Consider the following 13,962-nt stretch of genomic DNA (forward strand, 5'->3'; position numbering starts at 1 on the left):
CTTCTTCTTGGCTGTCACAGTTCCTCAGATTTCCCTTCTTTATTTCTTCTTTTTTTTTTTTCTTTTTGGGGCTGCACCTGTGGCATATGGAGTTCCCGCGCTAAGGACTGAATTGGAGCTGCAGCTGCAGGTCTGTGCCACAGCCATGGGGGACCCGAGCCATATCTGCGACCTACGCCACAGCCTGTGACAATGCCAGATCCTTAACCCGCTGACCAAGGCCAGGGATCCAGCCTGCATCCGCAGGGACACCATGTCGGGTCCTTAACCCGCGAGCCACAGCGGGAGTTCCCGACTTGGCTTCTTTCTGATGACCTTCCCAGTTCTGAGTACTAGCGAGGTGTTTGTAAGATGCCTGCTGGAGTCCGTCTGCTGTTTTTTCCTCACGATTAGGCTGAGGTTATGGGTTTGGGGAGAAAGGCCCCAGAGGTCAAGTGCCATTTTCATCCTCTCTTATCAGGTGTGTGTACTGTGACCTTGGCTAATCATGGGTGTTGACTTCAGTCATCCGTAGTGAGGTCGTGCTTGTCAGCTTTCTCGCTGGAAGGTTCCTCTTTGACCCTGACACTTCCACGCTGTCCTCTTTGGAAGGCAGTCGCCTTCCGGGTGATGCTCTCGCTCCTGAGGTCAGAGTATCTGCATAAACCATTTGGGATTTTTCTGCGCAGGGGGAGTTCTATCAGTAGCTACTTCCTTTTACAAACGAGGAATCCAAGGTCTGGGTAACTTTCTCAGCGTCACACAGAGTCAGCCCAGCGACTGGAGTTTAGGTCTTTGATTCTCACTTCCTATAGGTTTCTGTTCTGTGCGGGATTCTGGTGAAAAAGAAAAGGTTTACGTTAGCTCAGGGGTCGGGACCATGATGCTTCATATTTTCTTGCCCGGCACCTGCATGTAGCACTGTGCTGCTTACATAGTCGGAACTCAGTATGTTTCTTATTTTAAAATTTTCTATTTGTCTGTGGGTCTTGCCTTTGAAGAACTTAACAGCCCAAAGAGAGGAAGGAAATGAGATTGAAACACATACAAGAAAAATGATGGAAGCATAAAAGCTTTCCAAAGCTTAATGTAGCATACATGGTGTGTTTTTCCTTTATGTGTTTATGTTTTTTGGGTATCTTACTGCTGTCTGTCTAATTTAATCATATTTTTATTTTGTGTTCAAAAGATGGGTTTCGCTGGTAAAGCCACGGAAGCCAGAGAGAAAGCTGTACCATTATCATATTGCGAACATCTGGCCCACTCAGTGCAGTAAAGTGTTATGTATATTTATTCCTTGCACAAATATTTATTGAGGCCCTTCCTTGTGACTCAAATAAAAAATAATATATAGTTGTGTTGTATAGCTATAAAATAAAATGATGACAATTTTTGAGCTGCTTTGGTTCTTGTAAACAAAACTATATGAGGAAGCTTCAGAAACAAAGACAGTATCGGCATACTAAAATCATTATTTTTATGTGATAAAATGCCATGAGGAATTTAAGGTTTTTTTTTTTTCTTGGTTTTTGTTTTCTTTCTTTTTCCTGTGAAAATGTTTAATTTTCCTTTGAAAGGAAAAGCTCTGTTCTTATTTAAGTTTAAAATTTGTCCATCAGGTCACAATTCTTAACTTTGGGGCAGAAAATTCAGAAGTGAAACTGACCGGAAATAGAGTAAGAGCAGAAATGAAACTGGTTAAGTTGGGCCTGAGTGTGTGGAAAAAAATTAGGTAGGTTTTCATAGTTTCCAAATGTATAGTTTTGATAATCTGTATATTTTCATCTGTTAGACATTACTACTGGGGGAAAAGTCAGTATTTGTCATTTTCATGTGCTCGAATGAGTGCAGCTACCAAATAGAGGTGTTTTAGAAAAATTAAAGACAGATCTATATTAAGAGAGGGGCTAAAACGTTTTGAGTTTTATACTTTGGTTTAGGTTTAATGGCATCCGTCATGTCTCATTTAAATTTTTTTTAATGTGTATTTTAGGAGTTGCATTCTTAGATTATACATATAAAGGAACACATGGAGAATGAAACCTTGGCATTGGAGTTTTTTCACAAACATAATTCATAATATGCCTTCTTAGCTTAATATTTTATAGCCTTGTTTTCCATCTTACTTTAAGATGGAAACATGATTTTTGTGGGATTTTCTTTTTTTTGTTGTTGGCTTTTTTGGCCATTCCCACAACTTGCAGAGGTTCCTAGGCCAGAGTTCGAACCTGCACCACAGCAGTAACCAGTGTCACAGCAATGACAACACCAGATCCTTAAGCCACTGAGCCACCAGGGAACTCTTGGAAATGTGAATTTTGAATCATAGAAGCTGAAGTCTTCAGAGGTGAAAGTTTTCCCCTGGCTGGAGACTTAGTCCCTCTGTTTATTCCTGTCCTCAAGGAAGGACACTCAGTAGAGTGTTAGCTTAACAAATCTGGAGTTCCCCTTGTGGCGCAGTGGAAACGAATCCAACTAGGAACCATGAGGTTGCAGGTTCGATCCCTGACCTCGCTCAGTGGATTAAGGATCCAGCATTGCCTTGAGCTGTGGTGTAGGTCACAGATGCGGCTGGGATCTTATATTGCTGTGGTTCTGGCGTAGGCCAGTGGCTACAACTCCGATCAGACCTCTAGCTTAGGACCCTTCATATGCCTCTGGTGTGGCCCTAAAAAGACAAAACAAAACAAAAAACCCCCAAATCTGTGCCCTGTTTTCCTGCTGGTGTCTAAGATCTTACCAGATCCTGGGTCTCTCAGGAGCAGTTCCACTGCGCATGGCTCAGTGTTTTGAGAATTTGTTTCTTAAACTTATGTCTGACACATGCCCCTTACAACGTTGGGGATCTTAGGCTAGAATTAAAGTATGGGAAAGGCTGTATTTTAAACTTGTTAGAGGCTGAGCCTTGGGCGTTTACCTCTTGCCCCCGTAGTGATGTGAATTGGTGAAACTTTGGAATGTCTCTGGCATGTGAGTGATCAGTCTTCCTGTTTTGTCTCTGGATACCTACCACGCTTGTCCTTTTTTGAATAATTCCACTTAAGAGGTCCTGATTCTTTGCCTCCTTATATTTCTGAAATAGCAACCATCTGGTGGTTGTGAGTTTTTTGACGTCAGGAGTTTTGGTCTGTGTGATATTGGACGCTGATTGCCAGAGATGTCATGTATGAATAATCTTATCAGGAATTGAACTGAAGTCAAGTGCGTTTATTGGTTGAGGAGCTGAGACAGATAATGCAGAAGCGGATACTAGAACCCAGCACTTAGGGGTCTCTGTTTGTTGGTCCATTGAAACATCCGGCACTTTTTCCCATCATGGCTTTTAGAATGTCTAACAAGGTGTAGTCAGACTTTTTTTGAAAATAATGAGGAAATAATGAGGAAAACAGGGAAGCTGAGGCTGGCCGCTATGTTTGGCTTTTATCAGTGGACTCCTAGGTAAAAAGAAAAGAGCAGATACAAATGAGTAGAAATGGACCTTTTATGGTCTATTTTTTTCCAGGAAAAACTTGCCCCTCTTTTAACATGACTAATTTTTTTAATTAAGGGCTTAACTGTGAACTACAAGCAATTCTTGTGTGCATGCTAGCAGTAGTCAACACTGCTTCCAGTACAGAACAGATGAAACTGAGTCATCCATTTCTGAAACAGATACTTATAAAGTACCTCCTTTGACTTATGTGAAGCGCTGGATTTGCAACAGGTGTCATTTCCTCCAACCTACTTCTTTCAGAGGTTATGAATTCTTCCTTGTTAAAATTCCAGTCTTTTTTTTTTTTTTTTTCTTTTTTGGTCTTTTCTAGGGCCGCTCCCATGGCATGTGGAGGTTCCAAGGCTAGGGGTCTAATCAGAGCTGTAGCCGCCGGCCTACACCAGAGCCACAGCAATGCGGGATCTGAGCCATGTCTGCAACCTACACCACAGCTCACAGCAATGCCAGATCCTTAACCCACTGAGCAAGGCCAGGGATGGAACCCGCAACCTCATGGTTCCTAGTCAGATTTGTTAACCACTGCGCCACGAGGGGAACTCCTGTTTGTTTGTTTTTTGTTTGTTTGTTTGAGAGGTAATACAGGAAAAGTAAACGTTTTAACTTTTTTTTTTTTTTCTTTTTTGGTGTTTTGGGCTGCACCTGCTGCATCTGGAAGTTCCCAGGCTAGGCACTGAATCCGAACTACAGCTGCTGACCACAGCCACAGCATCACCAGATCCGAGCCGAGTCTGTAACCTGCACTGTAGCTTGTGGCAACGCCAGATCCTTAACCCACTGAGCAAGGCCAGGGATCGATCCCACGTCCTCAGGGATCCTAGTCAGGTTCATTAACTGCTGAGACACAAAGGGAACTTCCCTAAACGTTTTTAAAATATAACTTTTAGGAGTAGGAAAAAACTACATTTTAAAGTTTTGTCTACCTTAATGACTAGAACTAGGTCATTGAGAAAATTGCTACTGCTTTTATCCACTAAAATGTTAATAGCAAGGTAGATAGCGTGGCTCAGCGGAAAGGTATCCGTGAGGACGAAAGTTCAATCGCTGGCCTTGCTCAGTGGGTTAAGGATCCGGCGTTGCCGTGAGCTGTGGTGTAGGTCGCAGATCTAGTGTTGCTGTGGCTTTGGTTGCTGTGGCTCTGGCGTAGGCCAGCAGCTACAACTCTGATTCGACCCCCAGCCTGGGAACCTCTATATGCCACAGGTGCAGCCCCTAAAAGACAAAAAGCAAAAAAAACCCAAAAGCATATATGTTCCCAAGCAACATGGGAAAGACTTTCTAATAATTTATTCTGAAAATAGTTCACAAAACCAGATAGGCAGGTAGGCTGTGGGGTCAGAACTAGGATATTTTACCGGTCTTTACTTGTTACAGGAAAGGGTTGGTCCCATCATAAAATTGTCTGTGTAGGAGGTATTTCAGGCATGTTTTCATGAGTTGGCTTAATGACGTTTATCCTACATGGAAGGTATTTAATACAAACACAGAAATAAAGAGCAGTCTTCCTGGTGCTCTGGAGTGATTGGTTTACATTTGATGTTCAGGTATTTCTATCAGAAGATACCAGTCTGATTATTAGACGGGAACATGAGAAGTACGGAATTTCTTAATTGTACATTCACTGTGTTTTTGATATTTTACGAACTCAGATTTTTTTAAAAAAAATTGTAGGGTTGATTTATAATGTGTTAATTTCTACCACACAGCGAAGTGACCCAGTTACACATATATGTCCATTCCTTTTCCTGTATTTTCTTCCATCGTGATCTGTCCCGAGATATTGGATATAGTTCCCCGTGCTGTATGGTAAGACCCCATTGCTCTTCCCTTCCAAATGTAATAGTTTGCGTCTACTAACCCCAAACTCCCAATCCACCCCCCTCTCTCTCCCCTCCCCGGCAAACACAGGTCTGTTCTCTATGTCTGTGAATCTGTTTCTGCTTTGCAGATATGTTCATCTGTGCCATATTTTAGATGCCACATATAAATGATGTCATATGGTATTTGTCTTTCCCCCTCTAACCTGCTCCACTTAGTATGATAATCTCTAGTTGCATCCATGTTGCTGCAGTTGAATTTAGATGTTTTAAAACAACCTGAAAATTGCTAAAAATTAGTGTTCACTATTATTACTTTGTATTTTCAAGAAAAGGTCAGGGTTCCCATTGTGGCTCAGTGAGTTAAAAACCTGACATGGTGTCCATGAGGCTGCAGCTTTGATCCCTGGTCCTGCTCGTGGGTTGAGGATCCGGTGTTGCCTCAAGCTGCATAGGTCACAGATGCAGCTTGGGTCGCACGTTGCTGTGGCTGTGGTGTAGGCTGTGGCTGGCTACAGCTCCAGTTTGATCTCTAGCCTGGGAACTTCCATGTGCTACAGGTGGGGCTGTAAAAAGAAAAAAAAAGAAAGAAAGGTTACTTTATCAATGCTGCCTTTAATGAGGTAGCAAAATGTGCAGTGCATTTTAGATATTATATCAAAAATAAAAATAAGTCGGAGGAACCATGAGGTTGCGGGTCGGTCCCTGCCCTTGCTCAGTGGGTTAACGATCTGGCGTGCGTGAGCTGTGGTGTAGGTTGCAGACGCGGCTCGCGGCTCGGATCCCTGTTGCTGTGGCTCTGGTGTAGGCAGTGGCTACAGCTCCGATTCGACCCTAGTGGAACCATATGCTGCAGAAGCGCCAAATAAATAGCAAAAAAAAAAAAAAAAAAAAAAAAAAAAGTCGGTACTTAGAAGTGAATATGTGTTAAAAAATTGAAAAATTTAATTAATTGATAGTAAATTTCTGCTGTATAGCAAATATTGCATTAGACTCTGGTGTACTTCTTTCTCCAACTTTTCCTTACTTATTATTAGAGTACCAGAACATTTTTGGATACTATCCTCGTGTTTTTGTTTTTTTTTTTTGTCTTTGTAGAGCCTCACTGGTGGCATATGGAGGTTCCCAGACTAGGGGTTGAACTGGAGCTATAGCCGCCGGCCTACGCCACAGCCACACCAGATCTGAGCTGCACCTGCGGCCCACACCACAATTCACAACAACTCCAGATCCTTAACCCACTGAGCGAGGCCAGGGGTTGAAGCCACAACCTCATGGTTCCTAGTCGGATTTGTTTCCGCTGCGCCACGACGGGAACTCCAGTGTCTTATTGTTTTAGTTTCCCTAGTGAACAATGATGCGGGGCACCTTTCCACATGCTTATGTACTGTCTGTGTGTCTTGTTTGGCCCGTTTTTCAATCAAGTTGTTTTGTTTTTTTATTGCTGAGTTTTAACTGTCCTTTGATTATTTGGGGTAACTGTTCTTGGGCAGATGTGTCTTTTGCACATATTTCCCCCCGTCTGTGGCTTGTTTTTCTCATTCTCTTGACATCATCTGTCAGAGAGCAGATGTTTTTCATTTTAGTTTATCAATAGTTTATCAATTATTTCTTGGATGGAGAGTGTGTTTGGTGTTGTATCTAAAAAGTTCACTTAGATTTCTCCCATGTTATCGTCTATGAATTTTGTAGTTTTGCGTTTTATTTATTTATTTATTTGTTTTTGTCTTTTTTTTTTTTTTTTTTTTTTTTTTTTGCCATTTCTAGGGCTGCTCCTGCGGCATATGGAGGTTCCCAGGCTAGGGGTCTAATCAATAATTGGAGCTGTAGCCGCCAGCCTATACCGTAGCCACAGCAACTCGGGATCGGAGCGGTGTCTGAACCTACACCACAGCTCACGGCAACGCTGAATGCTTAACCCACTGAGCGAGGCCAGGGATCGAACCTGCAACCTCATGGTTCCTAGTTAGATTCGTTAACCACTGTGCCATGACAGGAACTCCTAGTTTTGTGTTTTAAAATTTAGGTCTGTAGTCCATTTTAAGCTGGTTTTTGTGAAGGGTGTAAGGTTTGTGTGCAGATAGCCAGTTGGTCCAGCGCCATTTGTTGAAAAGACTGTCTTATCTGAAAAAAGGACAGACGGAACTTCTTTGCAGAACAGATGCTGACTCACAGACATTGAAAAACTTAAGGTCTCCGGAGGAGACAGTTTGGGGGGTGGGGGGATGTGCTTGGGCTGTGGGATGGAAATCCTGTGAAATCAGATTGTTAGGATCATTATACAGCTACAGATGTGATAAATTCGAGTAATTAAAAAAAAAAAAGACTGTCTTAACCTCTGTTGTGTTGCTTTGCTCCTTTGTTACAAATCAGTCAGCTCTACGCACGTGGTCTATTTCTGAACTTCCTATGCTGTTCCTCTGATTTCCTTGTTTATTCTTTCACCACCACCACACTGTCTTGATTCCTGGAGCTTTCTAGTAAGGCTAGAAGTCAGGGATTGTCCGTCTCTAAATTTGTGTTTCCTTTTTCAGTACTGTGTTAGCAGTTTTGCCTTTTCACATAAACTTGAGAATCAGTTTGCCAATATCCACAAAGTAGCTTGCTGGAATTTTGATAGGGATTGCATTGAATCTGGAGATCACGTTGGAGCAAATGGACATGTTGACAGTATTGCATCTTCCTGTCCATGAATATATAAGGTCTCTCCATTATTTAGTTCTTCTTTGATATCTTTCATTAGAGTTGTGTAGTTTTCCTCCCTCTTAGATATTTTGTTAGAATTATTCCTAAGTATTTCATTTGGGGGGTAGTAATGTAAGTTAGATTTTTAAATTAAATTTCCACTTTTCATTGCCGGTATATAGGAAAGCAATTGGCTTTTGTAAATTAACCTTGTGTCCTGCAACCTTGCTGTAATTGCTTAAAGAGTTTTGCCAGTTTTCTCAGATTCTCTGCATAGAGAATGATGTCGTCAGTGAACAAAGACAGTTTTATTATTTTTCTTTTTTTTTTATTGCTTTTTTTAGGGCCGCACCCACAGCATGTGGAGGTTCCCAGGCTAGGGGTCCAATCGGAACTGTAGCTGCTGGCCTCCACCACAGCCACAGCAATTCGGGATCCAAGCCAAGTCTACAGCCTACACCACAGCTCATCTGGGTTAAGCAAATCCAGACCCTTAACCCACTGAGCGAGGCCAGGGATCAAATCCGCGTCCTCATGGATCCTAGTCGGGTTCGTTAACCACTGAGCCATGAAGGGAACTCTTGACAGCTTTAGTTCTTCCTTCTCAATCTCTACACCTATTTTTACCTTTTCTTGTTTTGTTGCATTAGCTAGGACTGGTTTTTCTTTTCTTTTTTTCTTTTTCTTTTCTTGGCCACCCCTGTGGCATGCGGAAGTTCTTGGGCCAGGGATTGAACCTGTGTCGCAGCACCAACCCAAGTTGCTTCAGGGACAACGCTGGATCCTTAACCCCCTGAGCCACAAGAGAACTCCCTCTTTTCTCTTTTAAACTTTTTGTTCAGAAAGAATATTTCGAGCTTATTAAAAAATTGTGAAAGTAAAGCATGTTACAAGAACATCTTTGTACCCTCTGCCTGGAGTCACCTGCTGTTAATATTAGTCCACTTACTTTGTCATCTGCAAGCTCGCTCTTCCTTTATGCGTGCAGATACGAGATCAAAATTTTTTTTGTATGTGTTATTTGAAGTTAAGTCACATGCATTGTGACATTCTTAAATTCTTGAGTATATATATTTTTTATATCCACGATATAATTATCCCCTTCAGTAAATTAACAGCAATTAATACTTTAATCTGTTGTTCATAGTTGTGTCAGTTGATCTCATAACGTCCTTAATAGAAATTTTCCTCCTCCAGTTCATGATCCAGTCTACAACTGGGTGTTGCATTTTGTTATCTCTTCAAAGTGGAACATTTCTGCAGCTTTTTCTCTTTATTTACATATTCATGTCATAATGCAGACTTTATCCTCCCTTTTAAAAATAGACCATTCTTGGAGTTCCCGTTGTGGCACAGCGGAAACGAATCTGACTAGGAACCATGAGGTTGCAGGTTCGATCCCTGGCCCTGCTCAGTGGGTTAAGGATCCGGCGTTGCCTTGAGCTGTGGTGTAGACACGGCTCGAATCCTGTGTTGCCGTGAGCTGTGGTGTAGGCCGGCTGCTACAGCTCCTATTTAACCCCAGCCCGGGAACATCCATATGCTGCTAGTGTAGCCCTAAAAAGACATAAAAAAAAAAATTAATGTATTTCATTTTCTGTTTATCTGATGTTTCCCATGATTAGATTCAGATGATGCATTCTCAGTTGGAATTTCCTGTGCGGTGATGTGTCCTTCATGGGCTGTCGTTTCTGGTGGCACATGATGTCCATTTGTCCCTGACTGGTAATGTTTATTTTGGTCTCTCAGTCAAGATGTTATCTGATTTCTCAACTGTGTAATTCGCGTGTGCGTGTGGGCCCTTGCCACTGACAGTCTGTAGGAGACACTCTGAGGTCATGCATCTGTCCTGCTCTTGCCTGCCTGGATTCGTCATCCGTTAAGGACTCTTGTCTGAGCTGACCTTGGCTGTGAGTGGGGAAACAATGACGTCCCGGCTCCTCACACCCCCTGCACATTTCCCAGGATGCCCTTGGCCTTGCACCGTAAGCGAGAGTGGGGGGGGGGGCTCGTGGTGAGAAGCGTGGTGGGGAGAAGACGGCTGATGAATTTTCGAAATACAGCGAGGCTGAGGCTTGAGCTGTGAGGCAGTGGGAGATAGTCCTTCATGCATCATTCCTTCATTCCTTCAGCAGACGTTCACTGAGTATCTGTGTGCCTGCCCTTGGGATAAAAAGACAGCTTTGGTTCCTTTGAGGCCCCAGAAGGGCAGAGTTGCGATAAAACAGAAGTGCTCTTAAGAGCTTTATATAGGAGTTCCCGTCGTGTCTCAGTGGTTAATGATTCCGACTAGGAACCATGAGGTTGTGGGTTCGATCCCTGGCCTCACTCAGTGGGTTAAGGATCCGGCGTTGCCGTGAGCTGTGGTGTAGGTCACAGACGCAGCTCAGATCCCGAGTTGCTATGACTCTGGCGTAGGCCGGTGGTTACAGCTCTGATTCGACCCTTAGCCTGGGAACCTCCATATGCCGCAGGAGTGGCCCAAAGAAATAGCAAAAAGACCGAAGAAAAAAAAAAAAAAAAAGAAAAAGCTTTACATAAAATATAACTTTCAAGTGTCATGTACACGTAAGGCTTCTGTCTTACAGCACAGAGAAATGTCTAATCTTGTCTACGGTTTACTCCTTGGTTTGTGCAGCACTTCCCGAGTACCTCCTTTGCACTAGGCCTGTGCTTTGGGTACAGGGAGGAATAAACCTTGGTTTCTGTATTTAAGGACCAACCCTCTTTTATAGTTTAACAGCACTATAAACATGGTTAATGAAGTATGATTGCGGTGAGTGCTGTGATGGTGGCACGTGTGTAACACAGTCACGCGCGGAGGGCAGAAATTCTCGTGGTTGGGGGTAGCGAGCGGGGCAGGGGGGTCGAGAAGGAGGTCTCAAAAGCGGAGATTCTGAGCTGGGCCATGAGGCATGACGTGACATTTGTCTGCTTACTTGCAGACACACGTTTTAGTCCAGCCTCGTGATTACCATTTGCTGTCATGTTTTCCTCCAGCCAAGATTCGTCGCTGGTTGTCCCACACCATTGCAGAAATATCCTTTAAAAGTTATTCATTGGGGGTGTGGGATGGAAATCCTATAAAATTGGATTGTGATGATCGTTGTACAACTACAAAGGGAATAAATTCATTGAGTAATAATACTCACGCATGAGTGAGTTTCCCACTCTTAGCGTTTTGGCTTTTGCCATGCTGCCTTGTGTTTTTAGTAGCTAATCTCTTTAAAACCATTCTCATGGTATTTTTACCCACAGTAGTTAGAACCATCCCCCCCGTGTGACAGGCCAGAGACTCAAGGCCCAGAAAGAACCCGGATGAACTGGAGTTCGTACCCAGCCATTTTGCTTCTCAATTTGGAGCCTCTCCCACTGTCTTACTCAGTTTGCTTCTTGGATTCAAAACACAGTTTTCCAGTTTCAACTTCGTCTCTACCTTCGCAAACCTGGAGAGCTCACGTTAGGCGGATAGATTTTTGAAGCTACAGGTAAACTGACCCCTAAGAGCTGAGGCCTCTGTAGGGTGATGGATGACGACAGCGCCTGTTGACCTATCACGTATGCCAGTCCCTGCATTTCCTCCTTATCACAGCTCCATGAGGTAGAAGCTGTTATTAGCTCCGTTTTACAGATGGGGTCTCTGAAGCTTAGAGAGATTAATGACACACCAGAGCTGGCACTCACCCCTAAATGGGCTAGGTTCATACCACCACCCCAAACAGTGTTTGGTATATTTGGAATGAAGAGCTCACAGTCTGATTTGGAGCTGAAGCACACGCCCTTTGTTTTTTTGAGGTTGGTTTAGTTGAACCCAGTCTGTAGCTGGGAGTCTCCAGTGCTGTTGACCCTAGGGCTGCAGTGCACAGGCTGCTGCACATGAGTTAGTCTTCATGCTGTGGGTGGCTTAATCTGCCTCTTCATCTATTCCTCTTGTGGCTGAGCATCTATAAAAGTCTTCCCATATTAGTTGCTCTTAAAAAAAATCAAAGCTTCTTGGTGCAGAAATAGAAATGGAGCAGAGGCCAGGGCTCTTCGTTCTATTGAATTTATGTAGGTGACACATTCAGAGGTATTTAGTCTTCCGTTTCATTGCATGGTTCCTAGCACATCATGGCTACTCAAGAAATGTTCAAAGACTGGTCTGCTAGGGTACAATGTATAGGAGAGAATTATAAAGACATGAGGATGTTAGTGAATGCTGAGAGCTTATTGGACAGATGGGGATTGAAGATGGTACTGGGAAGCAGCTTTAGGGCTTTGGGATTTATTTACTAAGGCTTGATGCCAGTGGGAGGGCTTATGAGATAAAGGCACCTGGGTTAGTTCTGGGGCCAAGAGGAGGAGGTAATGGGAAAGAAATAATGGAAATGAAAACATGGAGATTCTTGGGTTAGCATCACCAAGTTATAGCTTGCTGATCTTGGTAGGATTTAAACAGAGATTCTGTTTGAAGTCAGTTATGGTAACATTTAATGCTTTATAGTGGCTAGCACTTTCTTAAGGAATTGTATGGCTTACTATTCGTAGGTGAGCTCTTGTTTGCAGAAGAAGTAAGTAGATGCACAGCAGAGGGAATCTGCTTTTTCATAGCATAGACAAGAGTAGCTTTCGGGAAATGAATGAAAAATGAGAAAGAAGAAACATAGGCCAGAGATGCTGTGAAGAAAGAATTGATGGGCTAGGAGGCTGATTAGAAATGGGCTTGGGCCGTGGGGCATCTGCCAGGCAACGATGTCTCAAAGGTTTTGAAACCAGGTGTCTGGGAAGCACAGGTGGACCTGTACACATAGCCCAGGGGATCAGGCCTGGGTCCCAGTCTTGATGTTGCTGCTTCCTAACGGGGATGGTAGGCCTTTTACCTAAGGCCTCAGTTTTATTATTAAAAAATGAGTAAGATGGCTTAGATGAGTGAGTATTAAACTCAAAGTCTGCATGCAGATGACCGGGGATCTTGTTAACGTGTAGATTCTGGTCGAGCAGCTTCCCAGGTGACACGGAGCCGCAAAGGCTTAGATGACCGTCAGGATTTTTGCCAGCTCTGCAAATTCTCTAATTCTGTCTCTTGCATGTTTGGCCTTTGGAGGCTTCTTCAACTCTTGGGCCTTTATTATCCCTGTTTAGATAGATGGTTTCTAAATGCATCTCTCCTTCTGATTAGAAGTGCCCAAAACAGTTGGTCGTCCTACACGGATAACCACATCCCGTTCTTGAGATCCCCGTTTCTGTGAATACTTTATATTTGTAAAGTACTGGTACAATTTTTTCAGAGAGCTTTTATATTCATGATTTCACTTGATCCTTAAAATAACTCCCAGAGGTCAGCATACAGGAAATATCTCTGTTATGGAAGAGGAAATAGGCTCAGAGAGAGGGACTTGCCCGCTGTGAGTGGTTAGACCCACGCCTGTTCAGGATTGTTGACGTTAGCGTCACCTCTTACCACCACGTCACGCTGCTTCGGGTGCTGGCATCACAGAGACCTGTGCTTGAAGGCTGTGGCCATCTCTGTGTCGTTGTTTTTTTTTTGTTTTTGTTTTTTTTTTAAAGGGCCTCGCCTGCGGCATATGGAGGTCCCAGGCAAGGGGTCGAATCGGTGCTGCAACTGGCAGCCTACACCACAGCCACGGCAACGCCAGATCCGTAACCCACTGAGCAAGGCCAGGGATCAAACCCACGTCCTCATGGTCACCAGTTAGGTTGGTTATTGCTGAACTGCAACGGGAACTCTGCCATCTCTTGTTTTTTTTAAATGCATAGATTTAGTTTTGTCTTAAAAAACCGATAATATATTCAAAGGGATCACAATTCAGAGGTAAGAGGACACAGTGAAGGGTCTCCATATCACTCTGGGCCTCAAATACCCATTTTCCCTCCTGGGGGCAACCAGTGTTACCAGTTACACTTTATGCATCTACCATAAATGTGTTATTCTTTTTTCCCTATGAAATGCAAATGATAACTTGTTAAACACACTGGAAAAACTATATTGTA

The 13,962-nt window shown here is 43.3% G+C and overlaps 1 protein-coding gene across 4 annotated transcripts in view; it reads left to right on the top strand.

Annotated features, from left to right (window-relative positions):
* Nucleotides 1-13,962, top strand: part of UVRAG (UV radiation resistance associated) — a 282,079-nt gene that overhangs the window by 7,328 nt on the left and 260,789 nt on the right. The window contains exon 2 of one of the 4 annotated variants that reach the window (XM_021062531.1): nt 9,597-9,696. The exons of the other annotated variants lie outside the window; for them this stretch is intronic. The gene's annotated coding sequence lies outside the window, so the exon portion shown is untranslated. The remainder of the gene's footprint in view (nt 1-9,596; nt 9,697-13,962) is intronic. 4 annotated transcript variants of the gene reach the window in all.

Source organism: Sus scrofa, chromosome 9 (genome assembly GCF_000003025.6).
Source record: "Sus scrofa isolate TJ Tabasco breed Duroc chromosome 9, Sscrofa11.1, whole genome shotgun sequence".
In the NCBI taxonomy this organism is placed as follows: domain Eukaryota; kingdom Metazoa; phylum Chordata; class Mammalia; order Artiodactyla; family Suidae; genus Sus; species Sus scrofa.